The 23,256-nt window shown below is 41.9% G+C and overlaps 1 protein-coding gene and 1 long non-coding RNA gene across 5 annotated transcripts in view; one reads left to right on the top strand and one right to left on the bottom strand.

Annotated features, from left to right (window-relative positions):
• The window catches only part of WDR7 (WD repeat domain 7), a 400,989-nt gene extending 391,529 nt beyond the window's left edge, over nt 1-9,460 (bottom strand). For all 3 annotated transcript variants that reach the window (XM_030925915.1, XM_030925916.1, XM_030925918.1), the window contains exon 1: nt 9,221-9,460. The gene's annotated coding sequence lies outside the window, so the exon portion shown is untranslated. The remainder of the gene's footprint in view (nt 1-9,220) is intronic.
• A 3,772-nt stretch (nt 9,461-13,232) lies between these two features.
• Nucleotides 13,233-23,149, top strand: LOC115895455. Of its 2 annotated transcripts, XR_004055621.1 has the most exons (4): nt 13,254-13,315; nt 13,522-13,636; nt 13,910-13,994; nt 22,913-23,149. It is a non-coding gene; the product is annotated as an uncharacterized LOC115895455 (long non-coding RNA). The 2 variants fall into 2 exon arrangements; XR_004055620.1 differs by lacking the exon at nt 13,522-13,636 and having other exon boundaries at nt 13,233-13,315.
• Nucleotides 23,150-23,256: the final 107 nt, after the last annotated feature.

Here is a 23,256-nt window from a genome sequence, read left to right as displayed (position 1 = left end):
TTTTTTATTTTTTATTATACTTTAAGTTCTAGGGTACATGTGCATAACGTGCAGGTTTGTTACATATGTATATTTGTGCCATGTTGGTGTGCTGCACCCATCAACTCGTCAGCACCCATCAATTCATCATTTATATCATGTATAACTCCCCAATGCAATCCCTCCCCCCTACCCCCTCCCCATGATAGGCCCCGGTGTGTGATGTTCCCCTTCCCGAGTCCAAGTGATCTCATTGTTCAGTTCCCACCTATGAGTGAGAACATGCGGTGTTTGGTTTTCTCTTCTTGTGATAGTTTGCTAAGAACGATGGTTTCCAGCTGCATCCATGTCCCTACAAAGGATGCAAACTCATCCTTTTTTATGGCTGCATAGTATTCCATGGTGTATATGTGCCTGCCATATGTTCTATGATGGTCAAGATTTGTGTTTGGTTTACTCTCTATTGTATTCCCAGTGCCTAAAATTCCTGCCACGTAGAAGGAATCCAAATACTTGAATAAATAAACAAACTAGGGAATGAAATATGTTTGCGTTGGCTTAAGTAAAATTGTAACCACCAGCAAATTAAAGTATATCTTGATTTTATGTGTTTTGGATTTCACAGGGGACTTCCTTGTCAAGTAGTTCTTCTATAATAATGTCAACAATTAATACAAGTCTCCTTAATCAAAATGTCATTAATATATTATTGGTTTTTCCCCAGCTACAGGTTTTACCTACACTCCTGCCTCTTTTAGTTTATCATGACATATACACAGCAAAATATATCTTAGGAACTATGAAGCAAATTAGCTGACATAATCACTACTACAGTCACTAAGGCCTAGTAATTAATCATAACACTGTTTCTTAAAAGTAAGTACAGTGGGCCGGGCATGGTGGCTCAAGCCCGTAATCCCAGCACTTTGGGAGGCCGAGGCAGGTAGATCACAAGGTCAGGAGTTCAAGACCAGCCTGGCCAACATGGTGAAACCCCATCTACTAAAAAAAAGAAAAAAATACAAAAATTAGCTGGGCACAGTGGGGCACGCCTGCAGTCTCAGCTACTTGGGAGGCTGAGGCAGGGGAATTGCTTGAACCCGGGAAGCGGAGGTTGCAGTGAGCCAAGATCGTGCCCCTACATTCCAGTCTGCACAACAGAGAGAGATTCTGTCTCAAAAAAAAATAAATAAATAAGTACATAAAAAAGTAAGAGCCTACAGAATAACACTTAGCACTTCAGAAATCTTCCCTCCCCTAAACTGACCAGTGCCCTAACAGTCATTGTTCCAACATTTTATGGCTCCCACTAACTCAATCATCAGCCTGTAATTTCATTAAATGTCACCAACATATTTTGGAAAAAAAATCCAATTTTACTTAAAATAGTAAACACTTCATGAATATAATATATATGTTCCTTAATAGAAAGGAAGGAAAGATTTCCTTGGACCCATAAGGACTTTCTGAATAAAAGAAATGATATTTCATTCCTGTGAATTTTTTGTTCCAACTAATGGAAGCTTATACTGTTTATTTGCATATGAAAAGTTTAGAAAAAAAGAAGAGCCTTTAAGGACAATAGCTTGAATGTGAAATAAACTTGAATGTGAAAACAGAAGGTAACTGGCTCACTCTATCAGTCTGTTATCACTCACATATACCAACTATCAACATTCAGAGGGAAACATGATGTGCAAAAAACTAGAAGAGTATCTTCAGTGAGCTTGAAGGGTCATAAATTACAACTGCTAAGCTGAATGGGAGACTGCATTTTCAAAGTCATGTATTTCCAGGCTGGGCACAGTGGCTCATGACTAATTCCAGTACTTTGGGAGGCCGAGGCAGGCAGATCAATTGAGGTCAGTAGTTCGAGACCAGCCAGGCCAACATGGTGAAACCCTGTCTCTATTAAAAATACAAAAATTAGCTGGGTGTGATGGTACACACCTGTAATACCAGCCACTTGGGAGACTGAGGCAGAAAAATTGCTTGAACTGGGGAGGTAGAGGTCGCAGTGAGCCAAGATCGCACCACTGCACTCTAGCCTGGGCGACAAAGTGAGACTCTGTCCCAAAAACAAAACAAAACAAAAAAACAAAGTCAAGTATTTCCAGAAATGTGCTATTTTAAAAAGCCTACAGAATAACGCTTAGCACTCAGAAATCTTCCCTCCCCTAAACTGACCAGTGCCCTAACATTCGTTGTTCCAACATTTTATGGCTCCCACTAACTCAAGTAATCATCAGCCAAAAAAAAACCCTGTAATTTCATGAAACGTCACCAACATATTTTGAAAAAAAAAAATTTATTTAAAATAGTAGGCCGGGCACGGTGGCTCAAGCCTGTAATCCCAGCACTTTGGGAGGCCGAGGCGGGCGGATCACGAGGTCAGGAGATCGAGACCATCCTGGCTAACACGGTGAAACCCCGTCTCTACTAAAAAAATACAAAAAACTAGCTGGGCGAGGTGGCGGGCGCCTGTAGTCCCAGCTACTCGGGAGGCTGAGGCAGGAGAATGGCGTAAACCCGGGAGGCGGAGTTTGCAGTGAGCTGAGATCTGGCCACTGCACTCCAGCCTGGGTGACAGAGCGAGACTCCTTCTCAAAAAAAAAAAAAAAAAAAGAATTTTAAAATAGTAAATACTTAATGAATATAATATAGATGTTCTTTAATAGAAAGGAAGTAAAAATTTCGTTAGACCCAAAAGGACTTTCTGAATGCAGTCATGATGTAGGATTTCTTCTTCCAACATAATTGTTTACGTTCTTTTGTATCCAGCAGAGTAGCTTTAAGTATCAGATACAGACCAAGGCAAATGAACATATGGATGAAGTTCAAAATGTAAAGTTCACATTACTATCATAATACCTATCAGTGAGAACATAAAGTGTCCTCTTATTGATGATAGGATTTCACTGAGCTATCCATAGCTTTCAGATCATTTTGCCTATGATCAATGGCATGCACTTATATAAGACTATTAATTCTTTAAAAGGTGCATCAATTAAATGGACAAAAATGAAAACAGAACCTACAAACCTCACTAACTCCATAATTTAATTGTCAGGCATGGTGGCTCATGCCTGTAATCCCAACACTTTGGGAGGTCTAGGCGGGAGGATAACCTGAGGTCAGGAGTTTGAGACCAACCTGGCCAACATGATGAAACCCCATCTCTACTAAAAATACAAAAATTAGCCGGGTGTCCTGGCAGGCACCTGTAATCCCAGCTACTAGGGAGGCTAAGGCAGGAGAAACACTTGAACTTGGGAGTTGGAGGTTGCAGTGAGCTGAGATCACACCACTGCACTTCAGCCTGGGCAACAGAGTGAGACTCCATCTCAAAAAAAAGTCCCAATAAATTAAAAAACGGTCACAGGGAGATGTAACAGATAAACCCAGGAATAAAGGCACTACATAGTTCCAGGCCTTACTCTACACGCACTAAAATTACTTCAAGATGTACACTATGAATTTTTATTTCTGTCTAGTAGAACACAAAGAGACAAAAGTAGATTATCAATATATGAAAATCAACAGCATTTTCTTGTATCAGCACTAATCTACTTTAAAAATAGTATACCATTCACAGTATTTTTATAAACTACAAATATTTTACTCAAAGTCATAAGTGAAAGACCATTCCACGTTCTCAGATAAAATGTCCTAATATTATAAAGATATCACTTTTCCTCAAAATAAATCTATAAGTCAAAGTTCTACTGGTATTGTTTTTAGAAACTCAAACTAACTCTAAAATACATAGGAACGAATAAAAATCCACAAATAGCTGAGCCAACTTTGAAAATGGGCAAAGATAAGAGAAAGTCCTCCAGCAGATATTTAACATCACTAGCTATTTGGGAAATGCAAATTAAGACCACGTTGAGATATCATTACACATCAGAACAGTTAAAAAGAAAAAAAAAAATGGCCGGGTGCGGTGGCTCACTCCTGTTATCCCAGCACTTTGGGAGGCTGAGACGGGCGGATCACGAGGTCAGGAGATCGAGACCATCCTGGCTAACCCGGTGAAAACCCGTCTCTACTAAAAATACAAAAACATTAGCCGGGCATGGTGGCGGGTGCCTGTAGTCCCAGCTACTCGGGAGGCTGAGGCAGGAGAATGGCATGAACTCGGGAGGCGAGGTTGCAGTGAGCCGAGATCACGCCACTGCACTTCAGCCTGGGTGACAGAGCAAGACTCCGTCTCAAAAAAAAAAAAAAAAAATAGTGGCCGGGCGCAGTGGCTCATGCCTGTAATCCTAGCATTTTGGGAGGCTGAGGCAGGCGGATTGCCTGAGCTCAAGAGTTCAAGACCAGCCTGGGCAACACGGTGAAACCCCATCTCTACTAAAATGCAAAAAATTAGCCGGGCGTGGTGGCATGAGCTTGTAGTCCCTGCCATCAGGTGGCTGAGGCAGCAGAATTGCTTGAATCTGGGAGGTGGAGGTTGCAGTGAGCCAAGATTGTGCCACTGCACTCCAGCCTGGGTGACAGAGCGATGCTCCATCTCCACAAAAAAAAAAAAAAAAAAAAAAAAAAAAAAAAAAAAAAGTGACAATATCAAATGCTAGTGAAGATGCAAAGAAATGCAATCTCTCATACATTGCTGGTAGAAATGTGAAACGGTAAAACCACTCCAGAAAACACTTTAGGAGTTACTTCAAAAACTAAACATACACTTACCATATCATCCAGTAACCACATCCCTGGGCATTTATCCCAGAAAAAAAACGAAAATTTCAATCCATACACACACATACACACACACACACAAACTGTACAAGAATGTTCACAGCAGCTTTATCTGTAACAGCCAAAAATTAAAAACAGCCCAGATATGCAGGTGAATGGTTAAACTTAGATACATACATACCATGGAATACTATTCAACAATTAAGAAGTACAAACTATTGATATATGCAACAATTTGGATGAGTCTCAAGAATTGTCTCATTCAACAATGTTGATGAATCTCAAGAACTGCCTCATTCAACCATTTGGATGAATCTCAATTTCAAAAGATTACATTCTATAGGATTCCATTTATATAGCATTCTGGTAATGACAAAATTATAGAGATAGAAATTGATTAAGGGATGGTGAGGGTAAGGGAGGTGGATAGAACTAGAAAAGGATAATATGAAGAAAATCTTTGCAGTGATGGAATAGTTCTGTATCTATTTCTTTTTTTTTTTTTTTTTTTTTTTGAGACAGGGTTTTACTCTGTCCCAGGCTACAGTGCAGTGGCATAATCACAGCTCACTCCAGCTTCAACCTTCCCAGGCTCAGGTGATTTTCCCACTTCAGCCCCCCAAATAGCTGGGACCACAGACATGCACAACCACATCAGTCTAATTTTTGTATTTTTTGTAGAGACGGGATTTTGACATGTTGCTGGTCTCGAACTCCTAGGCTCAAGCAATCTGCCTACCTCAGCCTCCCAAAGTGCTGGGACTACAGGCGTGGGCAACCACATCAGCCTAGCTCTGTATCTTGATCGCAGAGGTAGTTGCAGAAATCCACACAGGTGATAAAATGGCACAGAACTATACACAGGCATTGTACAAAATCAATTTATTGGTTTTGATATTGTAGTACAGTAGTATAAAATGTAACTATTAAAGGAAATTGGGTGAAGCTGCATAAAATGTAACCAGTGGGGGAAACCAGATCTCTCTTTACTATTTGTGCAACTTCCTGTGACCCTATAATTATATCAAAATAAAGCTAAAACAAAGTAAATAGGAAGAGTTATTTATATAGGGGGAAAAACATACTACTATAAAACCATGGAGTTAAAACAGTACGGTGTTAGAACAAGAACAGGCAAACCAAAGGAAAGGACTCAATATTCAGAGTATATATGAGCACCTAATACACAGTAAGTGTCACACCATTATCTATGGGAAAAGGGAAGAAAGATACCAGGAAAACTGGCACAGTACATGGAAAATAAACTGGATCACAAACTTGTGACACATAAAAAGTTAAATTCTGCATGTATTAAAGACCAATAAGTGTAAAAGAAAACTATGTATTTAGCAGTACATAACATAGCAGAGTAACTCTGTGGCATAGCACTGGGGAAAGATATCTTAAAGAAAACCTTCAAAATACAAACCATATAGCCAAAACATTTTTTAATTTGATATCAAAATATATGATTTCTGTTCAATGAAGAACATCATGAAAAAGAATACACACAAATGACAGATTAGGAACAGATATACTTGTAATACTTAAATGACTAGTATCTATAAAATACAAGAAAAGTCCGCAAATCAACAAGAAAGAACTGAAACGCCAAAATAAAAATGGGTGAAGGGATGAACACGTAATTTCACAAAGAAAAAATTCAAAAAGATAAAACACACATGAAGAAATACTCAGATTCGGCAGGGCACGCTGGCTCACATCTGTAATCCCAGCACTTAGGGAGGCCGAGGCAGGCAGATCACGAGGTCAAGAGATCAAGACCATCCTGGCCAACACAGTGAAACTCTGTCTCTACTAAAAATACAAAAAGTAGCTGGGCGTGGTGGCACGTGCCTGTAGTCGCAGCTACTCAGGAGGCCAAGGCAGGAGAATTGTTGGAACCCAGGAGGTGGAGATTGCAGTGAGCCGAGATCGCGCTACTGCACTCCACCCTGGCAAGAGTGAGACTCCATGTCAAAAAAAAAAGAAGAAATGCTCAGATTCATTAGTAACAGTGAAATGGAATTTAAAATGATATTTAGTTTTGTATATATTAGTCTGGAAAAATTGGAGCACCGAATAACACCAAGCATTTGTGGGGAAACAAAAGAACCCTCACAAGCTTCCTGCAGGTGTATAGACCGTTGCTGCTTGTTCTAAACACCATCCGGTGGTGCTTCAATAAAATATATGAAAACCAAATGATCCATAAATCACATATGGATCTATAACTCAACAAAAGTATCACAGAGGTCTAAAATGTATGCTTATCATGGTATTATCTATAGAGGTAGGAAAATGAAAATAACATGGGCATCGACAAATAGGAGAGTAGACACATAAACTGTAGTAGATGTACATTCTGAAATACTGTGCAGCACTTGGAAGCAAAGAACAGCAACACAATAGATCTTCAAAACATAACAGTGAGACAAAAAAACTGCATGATATCATCTCTATAAATTAAAAATGTGGGCACCCAGAACAATATACATTTAATAACACATACAAACAGAATAATACACATCAGACAGATGGTTGCAAAGGGGTTGATAAGCAAGAGAAAAGAGCGGGAATTAGAAATAAAAAACAATGAATGAGGCACCGGTAATGCCAGCACTTTGGGAGGCCAAGGCGGGTGGATCACCTGAAGTCAGGAGTTCGAGACCAGCCTAATCAACATGGTGAAACCCCATGTGTACTAAAAATGCAAAAATTAGCCGGGCTTGGTGGCACATGTCTGTAATCCCAAGCTACTCAGGAGGCTGAGGCAGGAGAATCGCTTGAGCCCGGGATGGGGAGGTTGCAGTGAGCTGAGACCACGCCATTGCACTTCAGCCTGGGCAACAAGAGCGAAACTCCATCTAAAGAAAAACAAAACAAAACTGCAGGCAGGGGAGATGCCTTGAACAGTCCAAAGGTGATCATTGAATTGAGTAAGATTAACTCAATCCTTTGCACCTGAGGTCCAAAATGAACTTTAAGGACTCATATATCTAACAAACATCATAACACTAAAGCTAAATGTCATCCTACCTTTCTCATGAAGAAAGCACAAAACAACCTCACTATTTCGAAGATTTTCGATGCTAAGTGTGTTACATGGAGAAACCACCCAACTTCCTTTAACTTCAAAACAGAAAGTATATCGAAGATAAAAGGAAACTGTAAGATACAAGGGTCACTACCCCTAAAATTTAATTTAAATTCTTACAGTGATATTCAAACCAAGCCAAGCCCAGTCCCTTTGATCCACCCAGTAACCAAGATCTTTTAAAATTTAGTTACAGGTGGCAATAAGAAAAAATAAAGGGCATACTCTCATTTTTCTCTGAAAGTGATTCTCTGAAACACTCTTAAAACAAGGATTGGCAGTAAAATAAATGAATTTCTCTACCATAATCCCTAATTGACATTAATAGTAAAGCATTAATTATATTTATACAGGTTCGTTTTCCCAATTTATAATAACTAATGTATGTTATTCTGGATGGAACTAGACAGGTTTTTATTCTTTATAATAATGAGGGCATTTCAACACATTATATTCACTTTAAAGCTGACCTTCATACAGCCACAAGTTTATTTATAAAGCAAGAAACAGAGCCAAACTAAAATTTTTGTTTAACAAAATGTCAAAACCTCAGTTAATTTCTTTCATACAATAGGCAATTCCTGCAACCTTGCCAATAAAATCCTAAGATCTAAACATCTGAAAGAGTCAGTCTGCCTTTTTTTGTCTCATGTCAAATATTACAGTGAGAGGAAGCTGTAGCTGCCACTGACCAAACCCTAAATTCAGCAGCATCAACAATATCAATGCAGTCTGTGATGCAACGGTAGCTTCCCTAGTTTCAGACTATCCAACCCAGTAAATGCTGCCTAAAAAAGAGACATACTAAGTGGGTCAAAAACATAAAACGGCAACTTTTGAATCAAAGGTAGGGTAGTGCTGACTTCAAACATAGCTTCAGAACGCTGGCACCCATCAGTCAGTGAACGGGAGTGACTGGTATCCGTTCAGACAAGTCCTAGGGCAAAGGGATAAGAATTGGCAGGTGGCATCTCAAAAATGAAATTCTAACAGTGGTGTCAGTACCTTGGGCATGGGCAAAAGTAGTACCAACAGCTAAGGAAAGACTATATGAACCCCAAAAACAAACACATCGCCCAAAACTGCTGTCAATAACCACCCACGATCATCATCAACCACCTCATCCTGTTTAGATCGTGCCTGGGAGCCAGGCAGTCCCACCTCAAGACCAAAGCAACTGTCACAAGCAGTAAATCTCACCCACCAGGTAAGGGAGCCACAAAGACCCCGGGCGGGCTCCCACGCTCTTGGTAACGACGCCTAGTTGTGGGCCCGACCTGCAGGCGAAGCAAGGAGCAGAGCTTGCAGCCGCAGCGATCTGACAGCTGGCACCGCCCCCGGCTAGAGTGGGCTTGTGATCTTTGACCCTTGACCCCTGACCTCCACGGTGCAAGCACATCCCGCCCTGGGGTTTCCTATGGAGAAGCTTGAAAGCCCCCTTACCTGTCACAGCTTCATCTCATGCCGCGATGGAGCCTATCAGACCGCCGGTGGGCGCCCCAGCCAAGGAGGACAAGGATAGGGCGGAACTACGGAGGATGCGGGGTGCGCAGATGCTGCTGGGATAACCTAAGGGGCGGCAAGCGCTATCCAGCCGCCGTCTTCCCACTGAGACTGCAAGGTGCCGGTACCACGGCCGCCACCGCCGCCACTGCAGTAAATCAGCTGACACCAGCCCCAACTGCCGTGACTTTCGCTGCAACTGTCGCAAAAATGAGGGGGCGGGAAAGACTCACCATTTCCCTACATGCAAGGCCTAAGTCGGCGCCGAGAGAGCCAGCCGCGTTACCATGGAGACCGAAGGTGGGGGGGGGGGAGGTCAACTGTGGGCAAGGAGTGCGCGGCCGCCATCTTGGTTATGGGAAGTCTGGTCTAGGCTGTCCTCTCGCCTCTAACACCCATGTTGGGAGGACCAAGATGGAGCGAAGGATGAAGTAGCAAGTGTAGGTCTTTCTTGGGACCAGGATATTGCAAGTTTACACTTCTGTCCCCATCACTTGGCCCAGACACCTGGAAATGTCAGTTGCTCTTTCCTTTTTGCTTCTGAACTTGTTGGCCAGGACACAGAGGGCCAGACATAGACGAACTCTGCTACTCCACTAGAGGAAGTCTGACCTTGTACAATACTCCTGCAGAGGAGAGGGGATGAATACACTGTCTCCATGTAGGCGGCAAAGAGTGGCGGAGCGTGAGCTCTGCCTTCAGAGAGGCGTATATTCAGATCCCAGTTCCTCCACTGCACACCATTAGTGTCGTCTTGGGCATTTTGCTGCTGCTTCATTTTTTCTTCTAAATTTCCCCATTTGCAAAATAGGGATAATAACCTTGTGGATGTCTAGGAAATTAAACGCGCTTAATAAATGTTAATAATTTATGCCTGCCCATCTTCGTGTCAAATATTGGTCGAATAAATGAATGAATGGCAACCAAGGGGAAAACAAGTGCCATCTGTGGCCAATGTTTAGTTTTATTAAAAAGATACAAAAGATGTTCATCTCATGGCGTTATTTGTTCTTTACAGGCTCACTAGTGGATGTATAGGTTAAGGTTGAATGCTGTTACAGTCCTCAAAAGTTACTGTGTACATATACCAATAACCTGGGAATCTTGTTAAAATACGTTTCTGAATCAGTAGGTCTGGAGTGGGTTCTGAGACTCTCCATTTCTAACACGCTTCCAGGTAATGTCCCTGACTGCTGGCCCTTGGAAAACACCTTGCATAGCTAAAACCCACTGGGCACAGGGCCTGAAGCATAGGATAGGGGAACACAACAGGGCAAAATCAGCTCTTTCAGACAGGATCGTTTCCTTGCTAATTTGCCAAAAGTATGCTGAGTGTTGGTTTGGTCAAAAGGCTTCCTGTCAACAATTTGTTGTTTCTGCTAATGGCAAACCACTACCTGTCCTTCTTTCCAGTATAGACATCTTCCCCCAGCAACACATCACAGACCCATCAGTGTCCTGGGTGGCTTACCCCTTGTGCCTTCACTCTACATCCAACTACTGCACTGTACTGTGTTGTTTCTTACATGTTGTTTCTGTTTATTTTTAGAGTCCAGCTCTGCTACTACCATAATGAGAAAAACTAAATTAATTTTGACCAGAGAAGTCAATAGAACACTTGAAAATCAATAATTATGAAATTTTCTTGTACTACAAATTGGAATTCTATGCTTTTCTTCTACTTTTGACTAACGGCCTTGCAATCAGTCACATGAGTAGAGGGGGAAGAATGATGCTGAATAGAAGAAATTGATTCCTTAGCCACCTGGCTTCAGCATACTCACTCCCTCTGTTGTGATGATGAATACATTTACACCATTAAATTCATAATCCTTTTTACAATTTAAGAACTTTTTGGAAACACAGGAAGCACAGAGTGGTTATCATAGGACAATCTTAGGCTACATTAAATCTTGTTGGGTTTGTGAAGGAAATAATAGGATATCTTCCCTAAAGACTCTTTTCTTCAACAAGTATTTATTGAATACTTACTATAAAGTTTCAAATAACTTCCTAAAAATGGAAAGGTTAATAGGAAGATTGACGAGAAGCTCTCAAATAATTACTACACTCTGGCCTCTCTCTACCAAGTTTATAAAAGTTATTGCCAAAGTCTGTATATATATGGAATCTCCTGAGCCACAGAACTAAAATAAATATTCAAATATTAATGAATAAAATGCTCTAGTTCAGAAAATTCACACACATATATATATACACACACACTCACCTTTTTTACATATAACCTTCCTGAAAACTAAGATTTGTGTCTTCAGTAAGCTGACCTTCAGTATATTTATTTGAATAAATTATTCCTTTCATCTAGGAGAATTATACAAAAATGTTAACAGATTTAACTAATTAAAAAATTCAGTTCGACATATATTTATTGAGCCTTTGCTGAAGGTGAAGCTGAGAAAGGGAGAACCTGACATATTCGGCTTCCATGGATGAAGGCAGGCTCTGCTTCCCACTGAGATGCAAGAAGTAGGGAATTCCCTAAACACTGGAAAGTGTGTTGGATGCTGGAGAGCTAGAAAGAATGACAAATGTCGGTCGGGCGCGGTGGCTCACGCCTGTAATCCCAACACTTTGGGAGGCCAAGGTGGGCAGATCACGAGGTCAGGAGATCAAGACCATCCTGGCTAACACGGTGAAACCCCGTCTATACTAAAAATAAAAAAAATCAGCCGGGCGTGGTGGCGGGCGCCTGTAGTCCCAGCTACTCCGGAGGCTGAGGCAGGAGAATGGCGTGAACCCGGGAGGCGGAGCTTGCCGTGAGCCGAGATCGCGCCACCGCACTCCAGCCTGGGCGACTGAGCAAGACTCCGTCTCAGAAAAAAAATATATATATATAAACCACACCCGGCTTTAGAGGCATTTTTAAAACTTAAGTACTACTCTGTCCTTAAAATTTAATAGCAAGCCAGGCACGGTGGCTCACGCCTGTAATCCCAGCACTTTGGGAGACCGAGGCGGGCGGATCACAAGGTCAGGAGTTTGAGAATTTAGTAGCAGATTAGCCTACAGCATACCAGTACCTTTCGGACTTCTTAAGTTGCAGGTTAGCTCTGCAAAACTCAAGGAGGCTTGTTCTTCCGTTTTACAAATTTCAAAAGAGGAAGATAGCCCAGTGGTCTAACAGTGACTTTATTGCTACTGTTATTTTCTGATCACTTCACGTGTACCGTTATTTTTTTCTCATTGAGGCTATCAGTCGTAGTTTGATATTCCCTACGGTGCCTAGTACTCTGCTAATATTCCCCTTTCCTTCCTGGACCCTGTCCCGGAAAAGTCCTGTCATGGTTGGTGGCTTTATGTTAATACCGAGAGTCCTCACACTTTATCATGTTGTGGCAAAGAGGCTTGATAAGGGTTTTTTTGCATGATTTTTTGTGTAATTAAAACTGCCTGGTGCAATTAAGAGATTCTTTTTGCACTTTCTCACATGACATGAAAGTCAAGTGTTGATACTTCTCTTTTTTTCCTGTCTCATGACTTCCATGATTCAAACCATTTCTTTCCAAGCAACAAAATGTCTTTTTCTAGAAACATCTCCAGTTACTCCATACTCAGGCCTTTTAGGAAGGAGTGAAGGTGATAAGGTTTGGGGTGCTAAACCTCCTCACAAATGAGGGTTTCTCAGCCTCCTCACCAAACCAGCAAGACTAGCAAGGGGAATAGATAATGAAGGAGGAGCTGATGAGTACTAGTGGTAGCCCTGGTCACCAGCCTGTAGATCATCCACTAACCTCCCTCTTCTAGGTTTCCCATAAGGAAGAGAAGATGACCAGAAATCTGGAGGAGTTGCTCCCCAAACCGGTGAAGAGAAGGGGACCCATTTTTGTGTAAATAGTGGACTATGGGAGACACAAGAAGCACCACCCAGATTCCACTTCAAGAAAGAAACCACTTCCTAGCTGCAAGGAGAGTGGTTTGCTCACAGTCTCCCTGTTAGCTTCTTCAGGGTTACCTGGGCTTTCTGGCTGAGATCACACTAATCTTGAGGCAGCCTCTGATGACTGACTGAGCAAGGTGAGGAAAGTCCAGGGCACGCTCTTCCTAGGGAGGACCCCGGTCTAGGGGGTGGTATTGAGGCATAGGAATTTCTGCTCCCGTGGGGGACTCTTTTAACAGGCAATCTTTGTACTAGAGCTCCCTCTTGGGTTAGTAGAGATTTTGTCAGATCTGCTTTTTCCCTTCCTCCGCCCAATCCTGCTTCCTCCCTTTTCCTCTCACAGATGTGAGATAAATAAACCTTTTGGACTCCTCACTCCACCTCGGCATCAGCTTCCCAGAGAACCCAGCCTGCACCATGACACCATTTTTAACAACTGACAATCAGGAGTCATCATGGTACTTTTGCAACTTTTCTCTCTCTCTTTTTTTCCCCCGAATAAAAAGTTGGAAAAAAAGAAATACAGATTAAACAGATTTTTCATAAAAGAGAGACATAAGATTTATCAACCCATGCAATGCATGTGTCTTATTTTCATATTGATTCAAGTAAGCTATAAATTAGATTAGGAGAAAAATGGGAAATTTTAACTGACTGGATATTTAATGATATTAAAGAAGCCTTGTTAACATATTAGAATATAATAATGATATTTTGGTTATTTTTTAAAGGATTCCTCATCTTCCAGATGTGCAGGCTGAAATATTTACGGATGAAACTGTCAGATGCCTAGCATTTGCTCCATGATAATCTGAGGTAAGGAAGACAGTGGCAATGACTACCTTAACTTTACTTCCGTCTTCATGAAATAGTACATTATTTTACTTCTAATTCTAATTCATCAAGGTGAAAAAAGTCACTATTCACCATCCAGTGGTTTTAGGCACTACGCTGAGCTATGCATGCAGCAAATGCAGAGACTTGGTTCTTGTGGTCAAGTTACTCAGTCTGGCAGGGAGGCAGGGAGGCAGGGAGACAGGCAGATCCACTACTGTAAGGAGTGATGTACCTGGTGCTTTCCACCAGTTGCTGTGCGGCTGATCCTCCTACTGAGCTTGTAATACTAATGTTCTGAATTTTGGTGGGAAATATTGTTTTCAACATTGTGTGAAAAGCCACTTCCTTATTGTACAGAAACCACTAACATACATTTGATTTTTATTGGATTTCTTCAGTATCTGGCCCTCAGAGGTACTCAGATATTCAGATATCTGCTACTTAAGAATGGACTGAATGATGAGGGTGTGTATGTGTTATGTGTGTGTTTGCTCAAGGGCATGCCTAAGAGAGGGCTTTGAATACAGTGAAGCTTCTGTTAAGAATTTTACCAGCTGGACATAGTGGCTCCTCCTTGTAATCCCAGCATTTTGGGAGGCCGAGGCGGGTGGATCACTTGAGGTCAGGAGTTTGAGACCAGCCTGACCAACATGGTGAAACCCCATTTCTACTAAAAATACAAAATTAGCCAGGTGTGGTGACATGCACCTATAATCCCAGGTACTTGGGAGGCTGAGGTAGGAGAGTCACTTGAACCCAGGAGCCAGTGGTTGCAGTAAGTCGCGATCACGCCGCTGCACTCCAGCCTGGACAACAGCATGAGCATGCCTCAAAAAAAAAAAAAAGGAAAGAAAAGAAAAGAAAGAAAGAATTTTATCATTTCCTTCCTTGTCTGTCTTTTCTAGCTAGACAATATCTACAATACCACAACCAAAAAGAGCTCTCTTACAGCTAGTGATTAAATGAAAACACAGATTGTTTTGTGTAGTTTTTCAGTTCCGAAGAGTTAATTCCAATAATGCCAGAGACTAATGTTCATTTCCCCCAATATTGATATATTGAAACCCCAATGTGATGGATTTGGAGATGGGGACCTTTGGGAAGTTACTAGGTCATGAGAGTAGAGCCCTTATGAAAGAAGAGACAAGAGAGAATACTTGTTCTCCTGCCTGCCCTCTTCCTCGCCACTCTTTCTCTCTCTCTCACCTGCTTCTTCCCCACCATATAAGGATACATAAAAAAGACTGCCCTCTTAAACCAGCAAGAGAGCCCTCACCAGACACTGGATTTGGGCCAGCACCTCGATCTTGGACTTCTCAGCCCCCAGAACTGTGAGAAATAAATGTTTATTTAAACCACCAACTCCATGGTACTCTATTAGAGTAGCCTGAACCAAGACAAAACCCTCAATGTACTCTTTAAAAAAATTAAAATAAAATTTAAAATGCAGTTTTTATTGCAGAGGCTGAGGTGTTAGAAATATTTTTCTAAATATCTGGGCTTCTTAATAGAAACTCTAAGCAGTTTAATGACTAGTTTAATGACATCAGATATAAATGTCAGAAGAAAAAACTATTGTACATATTTGGCAAACACCCGAACTGACTCTGAGAGTTGCCAGTGAGTTTCTTTAGTATGCTCCAGGAGATTTGTGACAGTGATAGAACACTCTACAGCTTCCTAGGAAACTCTCTCCCCCAAGGCACAGCCTAGTGTCCAAAACTAAAGAATATAATGTTAGCGGGATAAATGGTACATCTGGAGACTTGATGACATCTAAAGAGACATTTGCTACCAAAGGGAAATGACATCCTTTTGACTAAAAATATATTGCGCCACCTAGGGAAAACTGGAAAAATAATATATTCAATTTTCAAATTCAAAGCATACAACTAGAAAGGGTTTGGAAATTATGAAGCAGGATTTCCTTTTTATTTAATATTTATATTACATAAATATTGCACAAATTACACCAGGCTGGAGTGCAGTGGCTCAATCCTAGCTCACTGTGGCCTTAAACTCCTGAGTTAAGGCCACAGTGAGCTAGGATAAATCCTCCCACTTTAGCCCCTCCAAGTATGTGCAACTACATGTGTATGACATCATGCCTAGCTTGAATTCTTAGATATGACAGTAAAAGCACAGACAACAAAAGAATAGGTAAATTGGATTTCATTGAAATTTAAAACCTTTATGCATCAAATGACACCACAAAGAAAATGAAAAGACAACCCATAGAATGGAATATCTGAAAGAAATTTACTCTATAAGGGATTGATACCCAGAATATATAAAGAACTCCTACAACCCAGCCGGGCACGGTGGCTCACGCCTGTAATCCCAGCACTTTGGGAGGCCGAGGCGGGCGGATCACGAGGTCAGGAGATCGAGACCATCCTGGCTAACACAGTGAAACCCCGTCTCTACTAAAGAATACAACAAAATTAGCTGGGCGTAGTGGCCAGCGCCTATAGTCCCAGCTACTCGCGAGGCTGAGGCAGGAGAATGGCGTGAACCCAGGAGGTAGAGGTTGCAGTGAGCCGAGATTGTGCCACTGCACCCCAGCCTGGGCGACAGACCAAGACTCCGTCTCGAAAAAAAAAAAAAAGAACTCCTACAACCCAACAGCAAAAACAAACAACCTGATTCAAAAATGGGCAAAGGACTTCAACAGACACTTCTCCAAAGAAAATAAAGAAATAAGCATTATGCACATGAAAAGATGTTTAACATCTTAAGTCATTAGGGAAATGTGAGATATCACCTCACCCACAAAGATGACTATTATCAAAAAAATTAAAATTAGCAATTGTTGCTAGGATGTGGAGAAATTGGAACCCTCATACACTCCTAGTAAGAACGTAGAATGGTGCAGGCAGTGTGGAAAACAGTTTGGCAGTTTCTCAAATAGTTAAACAGAATCACCATATGATCCAGCAATTCCACTTCTAGGTATATACCAAAAAGAAATGAAAAGCAGGGACTTGAAGAAATCCTTGTACACCAATGTTCACAGCAGCATTGTTAACAATAGCTAAAAGGTAGCAACAATCTGAGTGTCCATCAACAAATGAATAAGTAAATAAAATGTGATATGCCCATATAATGGAATATTATTGAGCCTTAAAAAGGAATGAAATAAATTTTCATATATGCTATAATATGGAAGAAATTTGAAAACACAGTGCTAAGTGAAATAAGCCAGGCCAGGTGTGGTGCCTCACACTTGTAATCCCAGCACTTTGGGAGTCTGAGGCAGGCAGATCACTTGAGGTGAGGAGTTTGAGACCAGCCTGGTCAACATGGTGAAATCGTGTCTCTACTAAAAATACAAAAATTAGCTGGGCATGGTAATTTTTGTACAAAAATACAAAACTTAGTTACAGGCGCATGCCTGTAACTATCCCAGCTATTTGGGAGGCTGAGGCAGGAGAATCGCTTGAACCTGGGAGGCAGAGGTTGCAGCCTGGGTGACAGAGCAAGACTTTGTCTCAAAAAAAAAGGGAAAAAAGAAAAAGAAGCCAGTCACAAAAAATAACCGTATGATTCCACTTATATGAGGTGCCTAAAATAAGCAAATTAATAGAGATAGAAAGTAGAATAGAGGCTAGCAGGGATGGGGAAATGGGAAAATGGGGAGTTATTTAGTGGGTACAGAGTTTCTGTTTGGGATGATGACAAGGTTCTGGAAATGGATAGCAGTGAGTGCACTTAATGCTACTGACCTGTGCACTTTAAAACTGGTTAAAATGGGCCAGGTGCGATGACTCATATCTGTAATCCCAGCACTTTGCAGGGCTGAGGCAGAAGAATTAGTTGAGCTCAAGACCAGCCTGGGCAACAAAGTGAGATCTCGTCTCCACAAAAAAATTAAAAAATTTGCTCAGCGTGGTGGGATGAACCTGTCAGGCCAACTACATGAGAGGCTGAGGCAAGTGGACCACTTGAGCTCAGGAGGTCGAAGCTGCAGTGAGCCATGAGCATGCCACTGCACTCCAGCCTGGATGATGAAGTGAAGCCCTGTCTCAAAAAAGAAACAGTTAAAATGCTAAATTTTATGTAAGTATATTTACTCAATATATATGTATACACATATATATGAGGAAAGCCAGCTTCATAATTCCCAAACTCTTGTCTAGTTGTATGCTTAGAATTTGAAAATTGAGCACACATCATTCAGTCATATATATACATGGTGAGTAAATATATATATATACATATATGTATATAACAACTATGGGTTGATCACATGTCTATGCCTTTCATTTTAGCCCATACCCCTGGACATGGAGCTATCACAAAAGTGTATACTCCGAAGGACAGGAACATGTAATAATCATCTTTAACTTCTGAGGCTATGGCACAGTGCCTGCCACACGGAGGTCCTGAAGAATTTGTTGTGGTTGTCAGTGAACTGATTCCAATCTTAATTCATTGAACTGTACTGGCTGTTCAGATAAAAATCAATTATTCCCTTGCTACATTCAAAGGCATGTCACAGCCTTCATCCTTCTGGTCTTTGACACTTTACTTTTGTGATAGTCCTCCTGATTCTCTGCTTCTCTGTTAACTTTTCTCATTTTACTCTCTATTTGCAGTTGTCTTTAAATTTCTGCTATAACTCTTTGCTTTTCTGTATACTTCCTTATGATCTACTTTAGTGGTATCATCTATGACTGCTATGCTGGAAACTCTCATATATTTATCTCTAGCCTGCTATGTTAATCCTCTAACCTTCAATTTCCCTGGTGTTAAACAATTCTTAAATTTTTATATCAGGCAGAGTCACAACAGGAAAAAGCATATTCAAAATGGGTAATTGAGGATAATTTGGTAAGTAGAGTATTACGAACATGTAGATAGGGTTTAGGAAAATCAAAAAAGCAATGGTGGGCTAGGCACAGTGGTTCATGCCTGTAATCCCAGCATTTTGGGAAGCCATGGAGGGCTCATCAGTTGAGGTCAGGAGTTGGAGACCAGCCTGGCCAACATGATAAAACCCCACCTCTACTAAAAATATAAAAATTAGCCGGGTGTGCTGGTGGGCGCCTGTAATCCCAGCTACTCACGAGGCTGAGGCAGAGGTTGCAGTGGGCCAATATCACACCACTGCACTTCAGCCGGGGTGACGAAAGGAGAGAGGCTCTGTCACAAAAAACAAACAAAAAAAGCAATGGTGTTGCTAAAGAGAAAATAAAGACAATGACATCAAGGATTGAGCAGTGATTAGAAAAGTTTAACTGTAAAGAAGGGGACTAGATTCATCACACAATTATGCTCTGGGTGGGAAGGGTGGTTCTTTTTAAACCAAAGGATCCTTATTGGTATTAGGAGAGTGAAGTTTCTGGATGTTGTCCATTAGCTGGTGGTATCTGGGCTTACCAATTAGGCTAGTGCTAGGTGGCCAGAGATAGTTCATGCTATAAGCCTGGGAATTCCATCTAGGAATTATGACTTTCAAGTACCTGTTTCCTATGGGTGCCTGCCTTGACATTACAGTGGCAAGTGTCTCTGCTCTTAATGTGAAGTATCCAATTCAGTACTATCTTGTCTAGTCAGGTCTAGGGAGCATCAACAGGCTGTCACACCCAGTGTCCGGTTCCAGCCCATGCTGAGGTCTGAAGGGAGTGGATGAATGGGTGGCAAATAGCTGAAAGAACACTCGGGAGGCCGTACGTAGGCAGGTGAAAGATGGTTTTACTCAGCAGCTCTTTTAAACTGTGTGTCTCCGTCTCAGCTGCCTGCTCCAGCTCTGCCACTCCCACACCCGCAGCTGCATTTCCTGGTCTGCAAGGCCAGCTCTCCCTTATAGGGTCAGCAGCTTAATTCTCTCTGGGCATGAGCCAAGTCATGCCTTGCTGTATGTACAGTGTCAGCAGGGCAGTTATACCTTTTACAAACAACAGTGGCTCCAAACCAGGTGATGAGCCTTCCCATGTTATAGCTACATAGCTGTGATTACATAACAAGTAGAGTTATGCGCCTGTGCTCCAAACTCACTGAGTCACACAGTATGTTTACCTCGGCCTATTCTTGACCAAGTCACATCCATTTTCCTTACACTAGGTGACTGGCCCAGAGTTTCTCTGTTGGTATCTGGGTGCTACCAACAGCTAGGAGTGATTTCTACTCCCATGTCTAAAGAGACAATAGAAGACAGTGTTTGCAGGAACCCAAAGAGGGTAATGGTATGACAAGAGCTGTGGCATTTGGTGGAGACACAGACAACCTGTGGCAACACAGCAGGAAGGGAGCTAAGGGAATTACTAACTGGATCTCATTGTCTTCTACCCTCCAATGTCTTCAAGAAGCTCCAACAGAGGATCCTATTGATGCAGTCCATGTAGGCAGGTTCCTAGGGCTGAGAGCAGAATGAAGAAAGGTAGAGAGTAGATCTGGAGGGACACACGGTGTCCCTATCAGAGCTAACTTTTACAATGCCTCTTTTCATCTTGCTTCTCAAGAATCTATAATCTATCTTGCTTTCATAAGCCCTGTTCCTCCCTTCATATCTACTATAGCTGCTGTAGTGGAGACCACTTCTACTTGCTTCTTAGGCAAAGCTGGAAGGACAGTTGGAAATAATAATAATCCATCTGTTCTGGATAAACTGTGCTCCCTCACCCCAACCAAATTCATAAGTTGAAGCCCCAACCCCCAACATGACTCTATGTGGAGACAGGACCTTTAAGGAGGTAATTAAAGTTAAGTGGATCAGAGTGGATCCTTAATCTAATAGGACTGGTGTCCTTGTAAGGAAGAGAAACAGATTAGTACTGTATGTGCATGTGTGTGTGTGCACAGAGAAAAGGCCATGTGAAGACACAGTAAGAAGGCAGCCATTTAAAAGTGAAGGAGAGAGGCCTTAGAAGAAACCAATACCAGCAGCACTTGGATCTTGGATTCCCAGTCTCCAGAACTGTGAGAAATACATCTCTTCTGTTAAAGTCACTCAGTCTTTGGTATTGTTATAGCCAAAGACTGAGTTTTTACAGCAACTCTACCTGACGAGCTGAATATACACCATTGTTTATAAACATTTATCAAGTATCTTATGATTTGGTTCTTTATAAACATCATCCAATATAACCTTTTACCATCACAATCCTAGAAAGCAGGTGTTATTAATCCAAGGCTCACAAACAAGAAGCTGAGGTTCTGAGAGGTTAGTTTGTGCATGGCCATAAAATTTAAGTAGCAAGGCCAGTCATGGTGGCTCACGCCTGTAATCCAAGCACTTTGGGAGGCCGAGGCACGCGGATCACCTTAGGTCAGGAGTTTGAGACCACCCTGGCTAATATGGTGAAACCCCGTCTCCACTAAAAACACAGAAAACTAACTGGGCGTGGTGGTGTGTGCCTGTAATCCCAGCTACCCGGGGCAGGCTGAGATAGGAGAATCGCTTGAACCCGGGAGGCGGAGGTTGTGGTGGGCCGAGATCGTGCCACTGCACTCCAGTCTGAGTGACAGAGTGAGACTCCGTCTCAAAAACAAACAAACAAACAAAAAAAAACCGCAAATGTTTATTATGGGGACTTCTATCTATTAAAACCATTACAATGTGCTGATATCACATGAAAAAGAAATGTAATTTCTGTGCCTCTGGTGTGGCTGGGTTAAGAAATAATTATTTTAATATGTTTCTGCAACACTTTTAGCTTTCTCTTTTCGCATTTCCTGGGCTTCAACTATCACCCAATCTGATGACTCTCAAATCTGTAACGTCATCCTAGTTCTTTTTCTTTAGTTCCAGGCTCATCCTTCTCATGATCTACTGTATCTCTCACTTGGATGTCCTACAGGCATTTTAACTCACTTTTTAAAAGCTACACGATTGAATTGTTTGAGTTATCTTAAACTCCTCTGTCATCTCACTAAATTGGCCTCAAACATGTCCTTTCCTCTTCATTTCCACTGCAGATACTTTCATAATTTAGTTCCTGGATCACCACAGTATCCTCCTATAATGAATCTCACTGCCTTCCATCCTCCTTGCTGCTACCTGAGGGCTTTTCTAAAGACATATTTTTCTTCTTTTTTCTTTTCTTTTTTTGAGACAGGGTCTGGCTCTGTCACCCAGGCTGGAGTGCGGTGGCTCAATCATGATTCCCTGCAGCCTTGACCTCCCCAGCTCAAGGAATCCTCCTCCCTCAGCCTTCCGAGTAGCTGGGACCACAGGTGCGCGCCACAACGCCCGGCTAAGTTTTTGTATTTTTGGTAGAGACAGGAGTTTCACCACACTTGTAATGGCAAAATTGCCCTCAAATTTTTTTTCCATTCTCATCCCGACAAAATCCAAATTCCTTAGCTAGTCATTATCTGACCTCGGCCTTCCCTCCAATTTCATCTCCCCAGCTAAATCCAAAGACAAATAATTTGGACCTAGCCTAATATTTAAAAGAGTACACTGGCGTTAGCCTGCCTTGACTTCAAATGAAATCACAGAACCTACTTCACAGGGATTAAATGAGCTAGTACACATATAAAGAGCTTATCTCTTGCCTGGTACATCATGTGCTAAATACTAGCTATTCTTCTTATCCACCTTCTCAACCCAAGAATTTGCACCTGGTGGTCCCCTTGCCTGGAATATTATCTCTCACCATCCATCTAACCCTTGCTTCTCTTTCAAGATTCAATCCAGGAGTCAGATTCCTAGTAAGTTTACGCTGCCCCACCCTTCCATCTCGTTAGTCTCCTCCGCTTCCTATTCAAATTATTGTTAGCGTCAGTCACTAGACCGTGAACTTCCTAAAGGAGGAGTAGTGTCTTCATCTTTTTGGTCAAAACCTAAAGACAGGTGCACGATACTTTCTGAATGATTGCACAGAAAGCGCCCCATATGTAATGAAGTCTGTTAATAAATATTCCTAAACCTTATTTTGTCTTCTGTGTAGACCTGCCCCGAATACAGTACAGGAGCATTTTCAAAGTACTTCCAGTGGGTGCCTTGGACAGCAGCTAAGAACCCCGGAGTAAAACGAGTTTCCTCTTCACTGTTACAACTCACAACTCAGACACCTCCTGAGTGAAAGTCTCAGGTCTGGGACACGCGGAGGAATATGCGAAGTTTTTAAGTCTCAGTCTGCGCCTGCGCACGTGAGCTCTACACGTCTGCCTCTGCGCCTGCGCCGCTCAAGGTAGCGCAAGGCTACTCAGTCGAGGGTGGGACTACGCTTCGCGTTTTGGAATTGGGCGGTGAAGGCCAAAGCGGACGGCGCGGAAATGACGTCACGCCGGC

This window comes from Rhinopithecus roxellana, chromosome 21 (assembly GCF_007565055.1).
Source record: "Rhinopithecus roxellana isolate Shanxi Qingling chromosome 21, ASM756505v1, whole genome shotgun sequence".
Taxonomy (NCBI): Eukaryota; Metazoa; Chordata; class Mammalia; order Primates; family Cercopithecidae; genus Rhinopithecus; species Rhinopithecus roxellana.
This window is presented reverse-complemented; position numbering and strand designations above follow the sequence as displayed.